This window comes from Cibotium barometz, chromosome 52 (genome assembly GCF_041138505.1).
Source record: "Cibotium barometz isolate CiBa-2024 chromosome 52, ASM4113850v1, whole genome shotgun sequence".
NCBI classification, from domain to species: domain Eukaryota; kingdom Viridiplantae; phylum Streptophyta; class Polypodiopsida; order Cyatheales; family Cibotiaceae; genus Cibotium; species Cibotium barometz.
This window is the reverse complement of record NC_141097.1, coordinates 17,646,740-17,650,433: the sequence shown is the minus strand read 5'-3', so window position 1 is coordinate 17,650,433 and position 3,694 is coordinate 17,646,740. Positions and strand designations below refer to the sequence as shown.

The 3,694-nt window shown below is 39.3% G+C and overlaps 1 long non-coding RNA gene across 1 annotated transcript; it reads right to left on the bottom strand.

Moving 5' to 3' along the window:
- Positions 1-2,438: 2,438 nt before the first annotated feature.
- On the bottom strand, positions 2,439-3,225 carry LOC147608885 (uncharacterized). The gene is made up of 2 exons (XR_015264313.1): positions 2,861-3,225; positions 2,439-2,752 (listed from the first exon to the last, which is right to left on the bottom strand). It is a non-coding gene; the product is annotated as an uncharacterized LOC147608885 (long non-coding RNA).
- Between the last annotated feature and the right edge of the window lie 469 nt (positions 3,226-3,694).

Below are 3,694 nucleotides of genomic sequence, written 5' to 3'. Positions count from 1 at the left end.
ACCCACACTTGAGGATGGCTTAAATTTGGAGGTAGTGTATGTAGAGCATTTTTGCAAAAACACAAAAATTAGGGGGCACGAAAATGCTCCGACTTATTTCGAATCAAATATTTTTTGAATATTTCAAGCCATGACTAGTGTTAAGGTGCATAAATGTGGAGCTAGATGGCTTTCAATATACAAGAAGCTGGGCACCATCATAATCCCTGCTCGAACATGCTCTTAAGATATTCTTCTCTTGTTAACTCCCTTTTTGAGCTACAAAGATAAGCTACCTCAAATCTTTTGTAAAAGGAATGCCTTTTTGCTAATATGAGAAACCTTGATTTACAAGAACCAAATCTTGGAATACATTAAGGTTATTATTGATGATAGAAATAACACCTTGGAATACTTCTAGGCTATGATCGATGTTAGCAATGAAACCTTTGAATATGTTGATTGTGTAATAGTGGATTTTTCTATTCCTAGGTGAGCACTACAAACCCACTTAGTACTTCTCTTTTGAGTGGACCTCTTCACCTAGTCTACCTTGCTTAGTATTATAGTATTACATTGTTATCTTACTTTATGGAATATAGTAAAAAGTTTTTTGTTCTATTACGATTGAAAAGGAACTTAGTCTACTAAAGAAAAAAACATGCACAAGGTTTCATTAAAGGTAAATTTTGTTATTCTAACAACCATTAGGATCTATTTGTAACTCTCCTATCTATTTACTTTATGAGGTGATAATTCACAATTTGGGCTTCATTTGTCTTTTTAAACACACATTTTATAGTATTATCTAATAATCCTAGCTTATGATCTAATAATCCTAGCTTATGACTTTTACCTCTTTGCTTTGCTAGATGGTAATTTCCAAGGTGGTGGACTTCCTTGTCGTTTTGTAATGCCTGTTTTAGCACCTCATGCACCCTGCATCCCTCCCCCCCTCTTTTCATCATGGTCTGAGATTGTGGGAGGAGAAATCTTGGCTATACATTTAGGAGGAATTTATTTTTATTTTTATTTATTTACGGTTAACAAGATTTTTACATATGAGTTGTCCAATTTTTTTAAATAACAAGTGGAAATGTCATAAGTTAGCATACAAATGGAAATATCATAACTTAACAATAAATGTTTAAAACCAAAGGAAGCAATCAAAATATGACACATCAGTACTCAAAATATTACAAGCTAAATATTACACATTAGCGGCCATAATATTAAAAATTGGAAACAAAAAACAATTAAAAAAATATTACAAAATTTAAACAATTAGAAATAGTGTAGCCGATTAATATTTGTAACCATACTTAAGGCTAATCAAAGCCTCCTACAACTCCTACAACAATATTCTCTTCCTAGTGACTAACCATTAGCATTATCTTTCTCGTCTCGCGACCTCCTAGTGCCTTGAAGACGGTGATCTCAAGTTGTGCATCTCTTTACTTTGTGATCGAATAGCTACTCATCCATCTTGAGCCAGTCATCCCACGACCGAGAAAGACCACCAATTCTTTTCCTACTCTTTCTCCTCCTCTCGTCTTCTCCTCGAGGAGAGCACGTGCATGTATTTAAAATACCCCTATTCTTGGTTTTTCATATCTAACACAATAAATGTTCACCCCTTTTGTAAGTATACATCTCTGTATTTTGAATTAAAACTTTACTTCCTTATTTTACACAAGTAAATTATATTAAACAACTATTTGGTATCATGATCGGTGGGTTCTAGGGGGTATGGGACTTTTAATCTCCTCTTGCATGTACACGACATGTAAGTCTTCCAATTTAAGGACTCCTTTTGTGCACTTAGGGTGTTTACACCCACGAGAAAGTTTTGCCCAACCAATCAAATCACCACAATCACCCGCCCGTCTGACATTACTTTACGGATTGTGACCATGCCCATGCACCCTCAGCGCTGATGTGTCTACTGAATCGAGCCCAACAACCACTGTTCCATTTCCGGGAGGAATAGCCTGCCCACATCTCTCAATTGTAGGACCCCTTTTCTGTGGGCATGCCCGCAGTCTACAAAGGGTATTGTCGCCCAACAATTGTTTATCAAAAAGGTGCTTGCCCACAGCTCTCAACCTTTTACATGGGCAAGCCCGTACCCTTTTAGATGCTATGTTCGATATGTATATTTCTTTTTCAAAGGAATGGTAAGGTTAGTGTCGCTCGGGTTAGTGTCCCTCAATCTATGATCTCTCTCTCCTCTCTCTCTCTCTCTCTCTCTCACACACACACACACACAAACCAGGCCCCTCCCCTCCATCCCCTGCTTTTCCAAATACTTTTCTAATGTATTTAATGTTGGACACAATTGTGTTATAAAATAATTGAGGCAAGCTTTCGTGTTGAAACTTTAAAGCATGAAACTAAAAAGTTATTTGAACAAAGTCACATAAAATGTAAAGTCCAAAATTCAGATCGAGAAGAAATCATCAGAGAAACAAGTCTTTAACAGAGAAACAGTTTGTAAAACCAGTGTCATATACCTTTGCGTCTCTAAAGGTTATACAAAAGAGCATTTGAGCTCTGCAAATCAATCATCAATATAGATTAATTATGGGATTAAACTTAAGGGTATATGTGGAGGTTAGTGGTTTGTTTACAGAATTCTGCAAAAAGAAATTGTACAAAATCTCACTGCAAATCCTTAAGGGGAGCAGGTTAGGACTAGAGTTTCAAGTCCTAGAGTTGGATCCCAGCCCACCATCTTGCTGCCAGTGGACGGACAACTCTCCCTGTTTGAACCCTGCACACAACGTCCGTCGTCAACAATAGCACCTGAACACGAGCTTCCAGGACGTTTTGATGGAGCCTGCTTTGACGTTTTGACGGAAGGAGAAGCTAGAGAGCGTACCTGGCCACTTTGATCCTGCGGACTCTTGATCTGCTCACTACTGCCACTGCAGCTGCTGCTGCTGGTGGCAGTGAAGTCGAACATGCTGAGGGCGTAGGTCTCGTAGGCGCAGAGAGCTCCCGCGCCGGCTGTTGCCAGGCCTGCAAAGGAGCCGAAGGCTGCCATGGATCAGCGACGGAATTCTCAGAAGGAGAAGGGATTCTGAGGCAGAAAAGGAAACAGGCGGTGCCACAGTCACGGGGGAGAGAGAGAGAGAGAGAGAGAGATGGACGACGGTCTACGGCGACGATGATCAGTTCCGGCAGCACTGACGTAATGAGGTGATCAGTTCCGGCAACACTGACGGAATGAGGGGACTCTGATTGATGATGAACGGTTCCATGGACCTTTACATACTTTGCGGAGTCTGCGTGGCGCAGCGAAATGCATCCACTTGTCTTGTTCTCATTGGTCATTCAGAATCTGATTGCAAGCCACGCGTCTTTCCCTTATTGGATTATTAGAGTCTGATTGCAATTCGCCACGCTGCCTTGACCCCAAGCTGCATTATGTTGCCCCCATTATTTCTAGCTTTTCCCCCCACTTTTTTTCTACTTTAAAAATTTAAATTTAAAACTTTTTCCTCTTTTTCAGCTCATTTGGGCCCACATCTAGGAAAGCATATTGCAAAAATGGGGTGTGTGAGTTGCAATTTTTAATTTGCCAAACTTAAAAATAAAATAAAATAATAATAATAAATAGAAAGCATATTGTAGCGTCATTTTAATACTTTTATGTATCCACCTTTGACATCACTTATGTGTGCATGCATGATGCATGCAGATGTTAAATAAA